The sequence below is a fragment of the Amblyomma mixtum genome, chromosome 3, assembly GCF_055824585.1.
Source record: "Amblyomma mixtum isolate Tamu chromosome 3, ASM5582458v1, whole genome shotgun sequence".
Taxonomy (NCBI): domain Eukaryota; kingdom Metazoa; phylum Arthropoda; class Arachnida; order Ixodida; family Ixodidae; genus Amblyomma; species Amblyomma mixtum.
The window spans coordinates 265,167,012-265,183,226 of NC_143014.1; positions in this window are offsets into that span (position 1 = coordinate 265,167,012).

The following is a 16,215-nucleotide window of genomic DNA, read 5'->3' on the forward strand; positions in this document are numbered from 1 at the left end:
GATCCCATAGAAAAATAATCGTTTGCCTTGTTTGCAGCTAAGTACCACTGATAAAACTTCTTTTATCTGACTTAAAAGAAAGCCCGCGAAATACAAAAAGAACCACGTGATAGGGAAGCAGTTACAGCGCTCCCAAACGAGCGATCAAGCAACGACATCCGCTTATGTTTGCAACGCTGTCCCGTACAGCTTTTGGCGTCTTGAGGAGGTGGCGAGATAAGCACCAGGAACTGCTTATGCGTCATGGAAAGTGAGCGGGTGCTGCTTTTCAAGGAAGTGAAGCGCGGCTCGCATGGAGCGCTTTTTCACGCGTAACCTCGCCTCGAGTGATAGGAATGTGGCCGTGCCGCTAACTTGCACCGTCACGCGCTGAAGAAAAGGTCGCCCTAGCGCCGATGCGAGAGTTAATTACATATATCTCGCAACCATCACAAAACGCCGAACCCCGTTCGGGACAACGTTGCAAAGATAAGTGAATGTCTTTGCTTGGCTGGTCGTCTGGGAGCGCTGAAACTGCTTCCCTCTCACGTGGCTCTTTTTGTATTTCGCGGGCTTTCTTTTAAGTCAAATAAAAGAAGCTGTATCAGTGGTACTTGGCTGCAAACACGGCAAACGGTTATTTTTCAAAGGGATCTACAACTCCTGCATTGACACTTTCTTCCTGTATGCAATAATTAAAAAGTTAGCTAATTAGTCTCTGCTAATTAATCATGTTTGCATAATAAAAAAAAATACTACAGACTAGGACACGCGACTGGCAACAACCCTCAGTTGGTCTCACTCGGCTAGGGATCATCCTCTTTTTTACAAGCTTCGTTACTCTTAGCTGGGACACCCTGTATATGTGCTTCTTGTATACTAACTGCTAGGTTACACAGCCGCTCATGCAATATCATGGTAATTTGTGATTCGAGCGATTCATGATTGATCAGTGACAGGCGATTTCGAGAGGAGTTTGAAGAGGAATAACAAGAGGAAGACGAAGAATACAAAGAGGAAGATTAGCGCTCCACACGCAGAAAATCTAACACCACGGGTATAGGAAAAAATCAGCTGTGGTTTAGCTTCGGTTAAACCTGGTGAGAAGCAGTAGTTTCACGTAGCTACGTGCGGCAAAGTCCAAAGAAACAACAATCTTTCAACAAGCCGAGAAACTAGAAACAAACAAAGCTTTGCAAAGCGCAGCCACATGAAGCTACCGCTTCTCGCCATGTTTAATCAGAGCTAAACCACAGCTAATTTTTTCTTCACCTATCCTTGTTTCTTTGTAATTGTGCTGCTAGTGTTAGTGTGGCTGGCGCGATTGATTTTGTCCTTCCGCACCTCATCACATCTTTTGTGACTTCTGGATGCACACAGCAGTGGCAACAAAGAGGACGAGGGCTAGCCTCCGCTAGAACCAACCATTATGTTGGCTGTAGCGGCATTAGACATTCTCAGAAAGTATGTTTGCAACGATCGCAACAGCCACATAGCCCCGTAAATTCTGGAGAAATGAGTAGTCCTCACCGGACGTAAGAAAATGCAGCAGACAATGCTGCATGATTTTTTCAAGTGCCAGCACTGCAATAAATGTGTTTAGTTCTTCATTCCTGTCATTTTTAAATTTGTCCTACTTCCTGCCTCTAATGTTTCCTCGCTCTTGCATTTTTTTCTTTGTAGCAAGAGCTATTGGTCGCAAAGTAGCATTTTCACTGCGGCGGTGGTCACGCCGTGGTCACACCGCTTCTTGCGCCGCTGCCTAGCAACCGTTGCCAGATGGAGCCGCGCCATCTGGTGCAACGTCAGAGGAGGAGGAGAGCCAGAGATAGCAGTAGGCACAGCAAGAGACCTCCCAGGTCTACGTCTGCATTCACTGGACACCCAGAAATCACGCACAAGGGACCGGGAACAGGACTGCCCACGAGGCTGCTGGCGCGCAGCTAGAGGAAGACCGTCGGCATTGCCTTAACGTGAGCCGACCAACTCGGACCACCCTTATTGTTCTCCCATCCCGCTCATAATACCTGACTCTATCATCACACGCCTTTAACAAGAGCAGAGGGGTTTGTCGTGGGACTTTGTCCCAGACATTACTCCATTTATTCCTTCTGGACTTTCTCGCCCGGCCCAAGTTCTCGCTCGCAAGGTGCGAGCCGGTGCAGCGTACACCCCGGACATCCCGAGTCGATGGCACCGAACCAGGATCGGCTGCCCCGATTGCCCTGCTGACTCTGTTGATTTGCACCACCTGATCTGGACCTGTCCTGGCACTGCGAGCCTCTGCGCCTGCTACACCTCTGCCTACCACATCCAGACATACGATGACTGGACGGCCCCCAGTACCGACGCCAAGCGCAAGCTCAGTGCCCTGCTAGACTTCATGTCAGAGACCGACACCCTCACCTTCACCTAACCAACCCACTTCCCCCTTGGGCCTCAGGTCATCCTTGTGATTAAAGATTTATGAATGAATGAGCAGCGGCCTGTATAAGAGGGCGATTCGTTGAAGCTGTTGTGGCCAGAGATGGAGAGCGAGTCGGAGAGGCTGAAACAAACCAAGCTTAGCTATTGGAACGAAACAAGGCAAAGGCGACGAGACCGAGGAAGAACGCGCAAAATGTCTCAATAAGCGACGCCGTGAAGATGCAGCTCGACGAGTTCGCCTAGCCTCTGAAGGTCCATTACCTCTCGCTACGTATGTCTGGCATAGCTGAGCTAAGCCACAGCCAATTTTTTTTAGTCCCGTGAGGAGTACATCAGCAGGGTTATGCTGTATTAAAACTTGTAGAAACATTAATACTATGAGAAACACATCTCAGTGAAGAGTTGATCGGCTGCTACACTAAAAGTAGTAAAGCTTTTTGACGGGCTAGTTGGTACATATTCATATTTGAAAGGGTGTGCGCTAAAAAAGACGTACACAGGAAAAAGATAGAGACGACAGGAAAGAAGCGCAACTTCCAACTTTAATGACGACAAAAGAAGCCAGGCGCGCATATATATCCGCTGATAAACAGATATGAGCTGCGTGATGGAGCGTGACCCCATCAACCAAACATAAGACAGCGCAAAAAATGCATATCTAAGTGACATTAAAAGAAACCCAAGAAAGTGAACATATCAAACACCTGCCGAGGTAAGGTAAAAAAGTGGGATTCGTATCGGCTGACAACAATGCATAACAACATGGGAAAACAGAGCTGTATGAAAGATGACACTGAAAAAGAGGATAACACCATAAAAAAGGCTAACAACATGACGAAATTTTTAACAAAGAACAAGTGAAAGATGGAGATAAAAACCGTGTAAAGGGTGGTAAATAAAGGCACATTGGAACATCTAAAAGGACAATAAAACATAGAGAGGCGAACGGGATAATAGTCTAGATGTACCCATCCAGAAAGGCAAGTTCATTTCTAGACAGGTTAATGGAAGGCGTGCTAACGCACTTGTCTTTCCTGAGGTGAATAAAAAAGGCCTCGATTACTTCTCTTTCTGTCTTGTCCTGAGCCTTAGCTAGAAACTTGGTTTTATTAAACTTGGGGTACCAGTTCTGGCAACTGCTGCAGTGTAACGGAAGGTTACCTCCAGACCTGTTCTTCATGGTGACGTTGTGCCTGCGGGCGCGCTCATTGAAACATTTCCTGGTTTGACCCACATACACTTTGCCGCACGTCAAGGGAATCTCGTACACAACATTGGCAGTGCATTGTGTGTACACGGTTTGATGCTTGATATTACAGGCCTTCTTAACACGCTTCCTGGTCACCATCGGACATAATTTCGCCAGTTTGCAAGGAGCCTAAAAAACCAGCCTAACCCCGTGACGAGACGCAACTTTCTTTAAATTGTGTGAAAGACCATGCAGGTAAGGTATAACCTGCACAGGTTTCCGTTCTGTTTGATGTTTAGCATGCTCCGAGGCGGTCAAAGGAGCTGAGACCGGATGCCTCGAAATATTATTTTCAGGTAAAACGCATAAGCCTGCTTGTCCACTACGTGCCATTGTGTCTGAAAGGGATACGTGGCAAAAAGTTGTGGGTGACTTCCTTCGGTGCCAACTGGACAGAATAGCTGGCGCTGACCCTTACCGCGTTCGAAGCTCAAAGGAAGTGGTGCAGGTACTGGAGGGAGGCAAGGTATCGGCCACAACTGGTTTTTCAATTGACGTTGAGGACTTATTTTACTCTGTGCCTCACGACGGGTTGTTGGATGCTGTTCGTGAACATTTGGAAGAATTTGGTGAAGTCAGGTTTCAAAATTCTGCCGGTGTCACAACTGAAAAATTTCTGGACCTACTATTGTTTTATTTGGATTCCACTGTTATTTGCTTCCAGGATGAGTTTTACTTGCAAAAAGCCGGAATTTGTATAGGTTCCTCAGTCGCACCGGTCTTATGCGAAATTTTTCTGGCGTCATTTGACCGGCGCCTTGAAGCTAGCTTGAAGGACACAGGGATAACGCGTATTTTCAGATACGTCGACGATTATCTTGTCCTTCTTAACGCACCTTCATACTGTGCTGCTGATACACTTGTAGTCCAAATTCTCACTACCTTCTGTTCTTCATCGAGGGGTCTAAAATTCACGCATGAACGAGCAGATCATGATCGACTCCAGTTTTTTGACTTACAGCTTATTTTTACAAATGATCATGTGTGTTGGTCTTATCAGCCGCACTCAAAGAAGTCACTTTTGCCCTATGATAGTGCCCACTCCAAGCTGGTAAAGCTTGGCATAGTATCTCTTTGCATGAAATCTGCATTAGAAAAATCCTGTGGCCACGAGATAGGTGAAAGTTTCCAGTGCCAGATCGACCGAATTTCTGCTGCAGGTTACCCTGTGTTAGGGACGCGGTAGCAGCACCCCACCGCTGCCACCAGTTTGTTACGGTCGAGGTAGCAGCATCCCACCGCTGCCACCAGTTTGTTAGGGACGCGGTAGCAGCATCCCACCGCTGCCACCAGTTTGTTACGGTCGAGGTAGCAGCATCCCACCGCTGCCACCAGTTTGTTACGGACGAGGTAGCATGGACGTGCCCCGGAGAGCGAATGAGGGACGCCTGAGACGAGGCTGCTGGGAAAAGACAAAGAAGAGGAATTTATTCATGAATATTTACAAGTGAGCTGCAGGAACGCTGCATCGTGACAGCTCAACAGGAGAGCATGATGACAACAACTCTTCGGCCGTGCCGCTGCCGGCTTTTTAAGAGTTCTCTTCCCTAGGGTCCCTAGATGGGGGCCGGGTTTCACTGGCACCAATCACCGACACGCACGCACTCAGTTTGTTACGGTCGAGGTAGCAGCATCCCACCGCTGCCACCAGTTTGTTACGGACGAGGTAGCATGGACGTGCCCCGGAGAGCGAATGAGGGACGCCTGAGACGAGGCTGCTGGGAAAAGACAAAGAAGAGGAATTTATTCATGAATATTTACAAGTGAGCTGCAGGAACGCTGCATCGTGACAGCTCAACAGGAGAGCATGATGACAACAACTCTTCGGCCGTGCCGCTGCCGGCTTTTTAAGAGTTCTCTTCCCTAGGGTCCCTAGATGGGGGCCGGGTTTCACTGGCACCAATCACCGACACGCACGCACTCACTCACTCCCGAGAGATCACGCCGTCGTCACGCGCTGGGAGAGGGGAACGATGCCAACCACGTAGCGCAGACGCCGAAATGTCCATGAGCGGCGTTCGCGCGCATTTCGAACGCGCGTTCCCACTCGGTGTACGGGAAACGCTCGCTCAACCGGGCAGACGGACGCGGCTTCCGTGGCCATCCAGGCGTTCACCCAACGCGCGTCTCGGGGTTTGTCGGCGTTTCGCTGCTGCCATGTCGTCGTCTTCCCCAGGACGAAGGCGAGTCGTAACAGACTGCCCCGCCGGGGGAAGGAGATCCCGATGGACAGGGGACAGCATCCGCTGTCCGGAGGGATGTCGCTTGAGGCTGGTCTCAACTGCAGTCAGTTCTCTCTCGGCGGTTCTGGAGCTCAGCGCACCCCGAAGTCTGCCTTCGCATGTGCAGGTTCCCAAAGGGCACTGCAAAGTGACTCGTGCTCCGCTAGCGTTAGAACCACGCCGAAAACCCAACCGCTCAGTCCGCAAGCACGACACAATCCCCACTAAGCCATGCCAGGCTCTTTCCCTCAAACAAAGTCAATTAATTAATCACTGGGAGTAGTTCCGCAGCACTGAGAAAATGCCCACAAATCGGCACATTACACCACAAAGCGCATCTCAATTTTAAAACAAACAAAACCAATCGGTTCAAAATCCTAGATCAGGAAGAAAAACTACCAGCAAACTGCAACTATGATGCTGATTCTTGCGCTAGGGACCTCAATTTAAGCTATCGGCATTACCTTTGAGACTCCCCTTTTTGTGATGTATTCCGATTAGTAATGACTACGGCAATTACGAACGCACTTGTTTCCTCACAAAGATTCGCTCAACAACGAAGCCAAGGTCACAGTAATTTTCCTAATGCCATAAAATCAAGCGACTCCAGGCGCTTATGCTAGTCGCTTACAATGGCCCGTCTGGCTAGTACTTCCGCGTGTCAGCGGACGCTGCTACACATGGGCACCACTAGTGCATGTTTCAAAACAATTTCAAAAGAAACGCTTTCAATGTAAACAACGCGTCGGGAACCTATTCCTGCTCAAACTTTTTTTTCTCTACAAAACTTTTTGTCTGCAGGAATGGTTTAAAACAGCAGAGACATCCTCGGAATCTGCTGCTAACGAGCCGCGGCGCGGCTCAAAGGGGTCGCCTATTCTTCAACCGCGCCCTGCGCGGACGCACACTAACAGTGGCTTTAGCAGCCGACAATCGACAAAAATCAACTGCTCTTCGACACCTGCGAGCCCCAGACGCCACGCGACCATGATTTGTTCCGCACCCCAGCCGCGCGTCTCCAACACCTGAGCCGCGTCTGAACATTTGAATGCGAGGGGATGACGATCGCGTATGTAAGAAACGCCTACGAGAACTCATTTCTCGATTCAACAGCGTCCGTCGACTGGAACGCGTTCTGCGCCGTTCTTCCATGCGGTAGCTGGGCGTCCTCTGCGGCCCGCTTCGAGTTTTACGCGTCCTGCTACCGTAGCGTCCCCACAATGGATCAGGTGGCTTTCGCGGTGTCTGTAAACGCCTAGTCAGTCTGGCCTTTGTACGGCGCTTATCGCATCTGGCGTGCCGCGATGACAGTCTTGGAGCATTACATGGCTGACCGGCCTTCACCCTTACGATGCTTTGGGCCCGTCCTTTGTCCTTTCTGTCCAGACTGCCCTTTCGCATGGCTCTCCTTGCGCGCGGTCGCCTTCCGGAAACTTTCTTAGCTGTTCCGTCCTGCGCGTCTCCCTTTCTCGCGGGGCACTCAGCCTTATCAGCTTTTTGACTCAGCAGCGAGCCGCCTTTTCTACTAGAATTCGAACTATCGGCTCGCTCTTTCGATGAGTCACTGCGTGTCGCAGCACTTAAGTGTCCCGACTGCCCTTTAATTTCGGCTGGGCATAACTTGCTACCCTGAGGCTTGCTAATCGATCCTAATACCCTAACGCTCTTGCCCGGAACTTGAACTATGAGACGCTGTTCGGCTAACGTAGCGTTATTGTCCTGGGTACTACCTTCTCGATCGCAGCAATCAGCCTCCTTCCCGGAAAGTGCATGCTTCTCTGGGCTCAAAACAAACGCATTGCCCCTTTCCTTATTTTTAGCAGTGCCTACATTATCGCCCGAGCCCTCATGGCTGGCGGATCTGCACTCTTCCTCGTTGCTAGCCTTAGTGCCTACATTATCGCCCGAGCCCTCATGGCTGGCGGATCTGCACTCTTCCTCGTTGCTAGCCTTAGTGCCTACATTATCGCCCGAGCCCTCATGGCTGGCGGATCTGCACTCTTCCTCGTTGCTAGCCTTTCGACCGAACTCATCGGTCCTCGCTGCCGAAGTGGCCTTTCTTTCCTGGACCAAACCTGTCCTATGCCGCCACTTCTGAACAGCACTCGTGTCATCCGGCGACTGAGCAGAGCTTCTAACTCTGTCCCTGACACTATTGCGGCGTAACTTACCACCGTCAATGTGGCCTTCCAAATCTGCCTCCGCGGGAATACGAAAGTATCGGAGGAGCGCACTTTTAGCAATCGGATAGTTGTGGGCGTCCTCGTCAGACAACCGCGCTAATACATTGGCGGCTTCACACGGTAAAGTTCCCATCAACACAATTGGCCAATCACCCTGGTCTAGCTGCTCCTCCATGCAAATTCTCTCAAAATTTTCTAGAAAATCTCCGAAATTTTCACCTTTTCTAAAAAAACTTAAGCGAGATCGCGTTCTCCTTCCTCTGATCGCGTTAAGTTCACGTGTGAGTTCCCGCATCTCTCTTTCGTATTCCTGTTGCCGCTGCTCTCTTTCGCGTTCCTCTTTCTCTTGTTTTTCTTTACGTTCGCGTTCCTCTTTCTTTTGTTTTTCTTTACGTTCAAGTTCCTCTTGTTCTCTTTTTGCCAATTCCCTCTCCTCAATAGTCTCAAGGCATTCCGCAAGCTCGTCATCTTCAGCCTCTAACGCAAGAATAGCCTTCAGCAGTTCTGGTTTTCTGAGTTTGTCTGATACCTCCAGACCCAACTCTTTCGCAAGCTCCAGTAACTTTGGTTTGCGCAGCGTCTTCAAATCCATGGCTGCTCTGAGTGCTGCCTTCTCTACTGCCCACTATTGTCTTGCTGCAACTAACCCAGCAGCAACGACAACCCAATCACCAGCTCTGTTCCCGACACTAACAAAAGCCTGGCAAAACTCAGCAGAAGAAAGTCCCGCACTCACCAAACCTCGCAGCCAAGAATCCAGCGCAGTCGGTCCGCTGCAGGCAACCAGTCAACACACAGGGCTCGTTGCACTGCCCCCGACTCGCCGTTCTGCTGCTCAGCGTCCCGTTGCCCGCAACTCTCCGCCGGCGTCCGACGATTCGCGTCCCACCGCTGCCAACCAGTTTGTTACGGACGAGGTAGCATGGACGTGCCCCGGAGAGCGAATGAGGGACGCCTGAGACGAGGCTGCTGGGAAAAGACAAAGAAGAGGAATTTATTCATGAATATTTACAAGTGAGCTGCAGGAACGCTGCATCGTGACAGCTCAACAGGAGAGCATGATGACAACAACTCTTCGGCCGTGCCGCTGCCGGCTTTTTAAGAGTTCTCTTCCCTAGGGTCCCTAGATGGGGGCCGGGTTTCACTGGCACCAATCACCGACACGCACGCACTCACTCACTCCCGAGAGATCACGCCGTCGTCACGCGCTGGGAGAGGGGAACGATGCCAACCACGTAGCGCAGACGCCGAAATGTCCATGAGCGGCGTTCGCGCGCATTTCGAACGCGCGTTCCCACTCGGTGTACGGGAAACGCTCGCTCAACCGGGCAGACGGACGCGGCTTCCGTGGCCATCCAGGCGTTCACCCAACGCGCGTCTCGGGGTTTGTCGGCGTTTCGCTGCTGCCATGTCGTCGTCTTCCCCAGGACGAAGGCGAGTCGTAACACCTGCAAATCTGGTCACCAACATGTCTGAAAACCTTTTGCAAAAAATTAAAAACTCGGAGCATGCTAAACATCAAACAGAACGGAAACCTGTGCAGGTTATACCTTACCTGCATGGTCTTTCACACAATTTAAAGAAAGTTGCGTCTCGTCACAGGGTTAGGCTGGTTTTTTAGGCTCCTTGCAAACTGGCGAAATTATGTCCGATGGTGACCAGGAAGCGTGTTAAGAAGGCCTGTAATATCAAGCATCAAACCGTGTACACACAATGCACTGCCAATGTTGTGTACGAGATTCCCTTGACGTGCGGCAAAGTGTATGTGGGTCAAACCAGGAAATGTTTCAATGAGCGCGCCCGCAGGCACAACGTCACCATGAAGAACAGGTCTGGAGGTAACCTTCCGTTACACTGCAGCAGTTGCCAGAACTGGTACCCCAAGTTTAATGAAACCAAGTTTCTAGCTAAGGCTCAGGACAAGACAGAAAGAGAAGTAATCGAGGCCTTTTTTATTCACCTCAGGAAAGACAAGTGCGTTAGCACGCCTTCTATTAACCTGTCTAGAAATGAACTTGCCTTTCTGGATGGGTACATCTAGACTATTAACCCGTTCGCCTCTCTATGTTTTAGTGTACTTTTAGATGTTCCAATATGCCTTTATTTACCACCCTTTACACGGTTTTTATCTCCATCTTTCACTTGTTCTTTCTTAAAAATTTCGTCATGTTGTTAGCCTTTTTTATGGTGCTATCCTCTTTTTCAGTGTCATCTTTCATACAGCTCTGTTTTCCCATGTTGTTATGCATTGTTGTCATCCGATACGAATCCCACTTTTTTACCTTACCTCGGCAGGTGTTTGATATGTTCACTTTCTTGGATTTCTTTTAATGTCACTTAGATATGCATTTTTTGCGCTGTCTTATGTTTGGTTGATGGGGTCACGCTCCATCACGCAGCTCATATCTGTTTATCAGCGGATATATATGTGCGCCTGGCTTCTTTTGTCGTCATTAAAGTTGGAAGTTGCGCTTCTTTCCTGTCGTCTCTATCTTTTTCCTGTGTACGTCTTTTTTAGCGCACACCCTTTCAAACTACACTAACACTGATGGCTAAAAAGATAACTGGTGAAATAATGAGGGCTAAGTGACAAGTGACAACCGTGGCCGCAGTGGCTCAGTGGTTATGACGCTTGGCTGCTGACCCAAATGACGAGAGTTCGATCCAGCTGCGGCAATAGAATTTCGATGGAGGCGAAGTTCCAGGGGCCCGTGTGCTGTGCGATGTCAGTGCACGTTAAAGAACCCCAGGTGGTCGAAATTTCCGGAGCCCTCCACTACCACGTCCCTCATAGCCCGAGTCGCTTTGGGACGTTGAACCCCCATAAACGAGCCTTAAAGACACAGCAGAACACTGCGGAGCGAGAGCAGTTCAGAAAAATCGCATATCCTGCCAAAAATGAAAGGGACAGTACAGCAAGCCTCATAGGCAATGCAAAAAGAAAAAAAAAAGACGTCAGGTTCAATTAACTGCGCATCTGCTGAAGGACAGCAGGAACAGTGTGCCAGAAAACTTTTCAACCTGTACACGGTACAACGCCTAACAACTTTGAATGTACCAGACGACCAGAATAATGCTAATATATTTTGTTAATTCACAAGAAAGGGGATGTCAATCAATTAAAAAGCTTTTAATTATTAGATAACTATGGGAAAGAAACATTAAGCTTAATGAAAAGGCTTGAAATGCAACTGAAGGCAGGACGGCAAGCTATCGAAAGGTATAGATGTAATCACACAGTAGAGTAGGAGAGCGACACAAAGTGGAGATAAAAAGTACAGAAAGAAATGGGGCCTGGGAAGGGTATGTAACCAATTTCAAGAAAGGTCAATGTAGCACATACAGTCAAAGTTAGGGGCACAGCAGAGATGGTGGAAGGATGAGAGTAGAAGTTTCAGGGGATAAGGCGCCCTCAAGTGGCACAGGACAGGGTTAACAGGCGCTCATTGGACAAATCCTTTGTTTGCAGTGAACATTTTCTTAGGCCGATTTGATTATGAGAAATAAAAAATGGCATGCGTCACAAGAAGGTTCGCTCACCAAACTTGTCTGGCCCACTGCCACTCGCCCCATCGATGGATGTCATTGCTGGGGCCAGTTCTGTGAATTAGGTATAGTTAGAGTTCATGTCCTTACACCAAAATGCACATCAAAGGTAGTATATTCACACAACGGATGAGGTCGCAAAAAGATCTCTAGCATCACCTCAAGTAAAGGCAGTGTCCGCATGCTGAAAGCATTCACACATGAGATGAAAACAGCAGATCTTGTCCTAATAGAAAAAAAACGCCCTCCTCTTTCCATCTGCAGACACCAATTGGTTGGCGTCAATTCGTGACGTCAAGCCACATAATGCACAGTTCAACCTCAAGATTTGCAATTCAGTCCACCGTGTGAATTCACCTTAAGATGACTTCCAAGAGCACTTACTTTAAGCTCTAAGATATACATGCATGGTGACACCTACAACATGCAATTTGATGAAGTAGCTTAGCTAAGAAAAAAGGGATGAGCAGCACACATGTGAGCTACTCAGGAACAAGAACCAGAGCTAATGTTTTAAACAGTTACTAGGCACATTACCATAGCATGAAAGTGCACACACACCTCTCAACTGGCATGTTAGAAATACAAAACACTTCAGTAAACTATCTACACAACAATAGCACACCTTGCAAACATACACCACCTGGACTTTGTGTTTCCCAAATATAAGACATTCATTTTGTGCACAAAATTGCAACAAATAAACAAAGTAGCAGTGCCACCTAATTGGCCATTTAGAAACAAGGAGCAGAGGTATTATGAACAGCAGAGTTAGTTGTTGGCCTGGTTAGCATCACTGATTTAAGTTCATAGTTTTCCAGCCCTACGGAACACACACACATACATGAGCCGCCACGGCAGTTCAGTGGTTATGGTGCTCGGCTGCTGGCCTGTTAAGACACGGGTTCTATCCTGGCCGCGGTGGTTGCATTTCGATGGAGGCAAAATGCTACAGGCCCGTAAATGCAAACTGCATGCAGGAGATCTAAAGAATGAGGACAGGTTCCAAACTTGTCAACCACTGCAGTGATTGTACAGAGATTTTCAAGTGTGAAGATCCTTAGCAGAAGCAAGCCACTTGTGAAGGGACAGAGACGCATCATATTAAAAAAGCTGGTTCACAATGTGCGAGCAATACTTCAGTTGTATCATATAACACAGAAATGATGTTTCTTTCATAGTTTTTATGATAAAGGTGTGATAAGTTTGTTTTTTTTCCTGCTCCGCTGGTCTGAAGGCATTTAAGCAGTGTCTGCGCCGTTAAATAACCAGTCGTCAGTGAGTGCTGTGTTTTATCCTTCTTCCCAACTTCAGTAAAACGGCAAGTTACATACTTGAAGAAAACACAGGTGCTGACTAGCAACTGAAGGTTTATTGAAAAGGAACACATAAAATATACTCTCTTCACAACCAAGAGCGTGCATGAGCTGCGCGAACAACACTGATAAGCTATTAACTTCAGTCATGGTGGTCAAGATTCAACAGTTCACAGCCATGAACGGCCATCCGTCCTTGTTAATGATTGTGAACTATTGTATCCTGACCACCATGACTGAAGTTGACAGGTTATCAGTGTTGTTTGCGCAGCTCGTGCACTCTCTTGGTTGTGAAGAGAGTATATTTTATGCATTCCTTTTCAATAAACCTTCAGTTGCTAGTCAGCACCTGTCTCATCTTCTCTCTTGTCCCTGTTGCTGCGCTGTTTTCTTCAAGTATCCTTCTTCCCTTCTTTGGTCATGCACCGTTGCACTGGAAAACTACAAATTTAAAGTACTGTCAACATTTGCCTGAACAATTTAGCACGTCTAAAATATACTTGTCTTCTGGTAGCCTCCAGCTGCTCACGATGATGGTCTCTTCTAATTCATGATGTGACAAGTAAAGCTGCATCCCTGCAAAAAAAAGAAAGAACCAAAAATTTCCTAATATAAGCATCTTGGTGGGCACACGTCTAATAACAAATCTTTTACAATCCTCAATGAGCACAGACATTGGACAGCTCTGTACAAAGAACTTATGTCCAGTCATTTGGCTCAAACCAAAATAGTGAGAAAAAAATCCGCCCTTCCCTGGCAGCGCGAGCATATTTTAACAGCCTGAGCAACAAATTGTTCTGAAAGTGGCTAAAAAATGCATTCATTACATAAAAGACATCGACTATTCATGCCACCTAAAATTCCTCCAAAGCAAGCAAATAATGTACAAACAAAAATTCCCATTCCCGCACCTCACAGCAATGGCCAGTGCTGCTGTCTCGCTTGAATCCTGCCTTACAAGCGGACCTACTGGTGTCAGCCATGGGGACGGCCATTCAATTGCTTAAACCCACAAGGGCGTTTGTAGATGAAGGCGTAGCCGGCTGGAGGTGGTTGCACATCACTCCCTTTGTCTTCCCTCAATTGTGCCATGGCAGGTGGCCGACAAAGCAAACCGAGCGAAGAGGGCAGGCCCAGCCTATAGTCTTTTTCAGCCTCACTGCTGTGCACAATTTGAAAGGCATAGTTGCTAACGGCCGATTCTTCCTGGGCTACATAAGCTAGATCACAAACTGATGATGGGTGCAGGGGTCAAGTAGATGCAGCTAGCACAGGAAAGGGCTAATTTGGGGAATATGGGAGAGGCTGTCGCCCTGCTGCGAGTATAGTCCGGCTGATGATGATGAAGGATGATTGAATTCCAATGAATATTTCACTTTTCTTACCCTTGGTGCAAATCGCTGCACAGTCCCATAAATGTTGGTTATAAGAGTATACATCTGATTAAGAATGAGAGGGCAAATACTACACTACTGGCATGATGCAGCAGCGTCAGTGTTCAGTGAAAGAATAAATTCTGGTTCCTTGCTTACAATGTTGCTGGATCTATGCTATCTTCCAGTAGAATGCATGAGAACTGGTGTAATGCCCTCGCACAAAGTGCAGACGTTAAGGAACATGCACAACTTGTTCTTCCAGAGAACGAAAAATTCCAAAGTAGTGGTAATGACCATCGCTCATCACTGCTGGATCACTATGCCTCTGCGTCTTTAGTAATTTTCTAGAATCCGTGGGTAACTCTGGATGGTATGGCTTCAGCACTTTAAGCAGGGAATGCAGGTGAGAAGCAGGCAATTGGCTATTAATTGCCCACACGCGCAAGTCGTGCTCTAGACATTGAGTAGCGGAACCAGACTCAGGTGTCATCCTATCTTCATAGCCCACCAACTCCTCATTGTCAGAAATTCGCGACAACTCTTACGTTGCACTTTCTATGTCAGGGATGCTGCTAGCGGTGCTAAAATCTGACAAGTGAGAACTGCGGCTTTCAACTGCGTCCTCGACCGGCGCTGATAAAGAGGATAAAATAACATTATGCGATGAAAAGGCATCTTGAAACTGTTCTGCTCCTGTTGCGCACAATCTGCTGCCATGACCATTATCAAGACTGACAACTGCCAAACAGGGTAGCATTTCGTGATGCGTACCCGCAAAAGCCGGCTCTCACCATCGTGGGTGCCCTTGACGAAAACAGTTTTCTAGTTCGTCGTGAACAGCCTCTGCTGTTCTTCGGCGTCGTTGCCGAAAGGACACCTCGATTAGCGAACACTTCATTCTCTTCATGATACAACGAATGTAGCACTTTATCAAACTATCACGCAGGGCATGGGTAACATATATACACTACTGGCTTTGTGCCAACCAACACAGGTCACAGCACAACAATGCAAGTCTAGAAATCACTCACCATTGAGGTCATCCTCTGGGCAAGCCTTTGTTGTTTCAGCTGAATTCCAGTGAAACCACAACGAAACACAGCAGTGCGGGCACGACGACCGCCAAAAAACTGTACTAGAAGAACAAAAAACGTGAAAATCTTGCCATGACTGCCGCTGACACGCGAGTTCTCGGACCAGCGCACGCCGCAGGATTGGAATTTGGCTCTCGGCGCGGCCGCGAGTAGCCGCGGTTTGGATTTGGATTTGGACCATTAGACTGCAGGGCGTCAGTGAAACCAGAACTAAATTTCTTCGGCAGTTTTAATTTTGTCTGCCTGTTTAATTAAAAACAAAGTAATTCCAGCTGTTTAAAAATATTTCAGATAGAAATATATCTTTCTACCTTAGTGTCACCATTTGCATACGCACCACATGCAAACTTGCAATCGAAGTAAAAATTAATAAACAAATTAATACTCTCACGGTGAGGGGAAGTGATCTGGTACCGACTTTTCTATTTGGGCTTCAGAAATAGCCAGAGAGGGCAGACAATTAACCTATAGCATGAGTGTTATAGCAATGCCATCGTATGTGGTTCAACATTTATTCATCATTTGACAATATTGCTGCAATGTGAAAAGACCACTTCAGAGCAACGTTATCAGCAAGTTGCTTGGTAACATTACAGCAACATTATCTAATGTTGAAGAATGTTAGCGCAACATAGTACAACATTGGCAATGTTGTGGCAACGTTGCAGTTACATACTGTGCTACTAGGGATAGCAGCGAGGCTCTATGGTGAGGCAGCTATGACATATAATGTTCACCAGCTGCTGCACCTTTCTAAGGCTACGCGCATGTTTGGCCCATTATGGAGTGTGTCCACGGTTCCTTTTGATGATGGGATTGGCCG